The following is an 883-nucleotide window of genomic DNA, read 5'->3' on the forward strand; positions in this document are numbered from 1 at the left end:
CCGTTGGGCGGCATTGATGGTGTGTTGCAGAGAGCATGTGCGATTGCAAGTGTCGGCCGGGTTTGGGTTCCCTTGGGCTTTCGGGTGCCTTGGACGCTGTCTTGCGAAGACCATGGGCACAAGGCCCCGTCCTGGCCCCTTGTTCGATTCGCTCTCGTCTTGCGCTTGCTTCCAAGGTCCTCCATGACCTTCCCCATGGCCTTGCTAGATCCCCCCCATGACGCATGACCTCTGTCCGTTGATTGGTTTTGAGTGCACACCATGCCCGGCTTGGCACCGTGTTGTCGCGTGAGTGGCATTTGGATCGTGCATGCTGGTGGGCTACCTGCCAATGCGCACAAGCCTTGCACACTAGCCTTGCGCACGAGCCTTGCACAAAAGCCTTGGACACAAGCCTTGCGCACAAGCCATGCGCACAAGCCTTGGACGCTAGCCTTGCACACAAGCCATGCATACAAGCCTTGCTCACAAGCCTTGGGCACTGGCCCATCGCAGTAGCCTTGCACACAAGCCTTGCGCACTAGCTTTGGGCACGAGCCTTGCGCACTTGCCTTGGGCACTAGCCTTGCACACAACCCTTGGGAACTAGCCTTGCGCACCAGCCTTGCCCACAAGCCTTGCACACCAGCCTTGCACACTAGCCTTGCATACAAGCCTTGCACACTAGCCTTGCACACAGGCCATGCTCACTAGCCTTGGGCACTAGCCTTGCACACAGACCTTGGGCACTAGCCTTGCGCACTAGCCTTGCCCACGAGCCTTGCACACTAGCCTTGCACGCAGGCCTTGCACGCTAGGCATGCTTGGGCCAGCAGCTCCCGCATCAAGTCGGCGGGTGTAGGCACGGTTGGGCGCAGATCCCGCATCGCCTCGTCGCGTCTGG

This window comes from Tasmannia lanceolata, unplaced genomic scaffold (assembly GCF_043159265.1).
Source record: "Tasmannia lanceolata isolate RefF3 unplaced genomic scaffold, GAP_Taslan_0.1 ptg000437c, whole genome shotgun sequence".
Classification (NCBI taxonomy): Eukaryota; Viridiplantae; Streptophyta; class Magnoliopsida; order Canellales; family Winteraceae; genus Tasmannia; species Tasmannia lanceolata.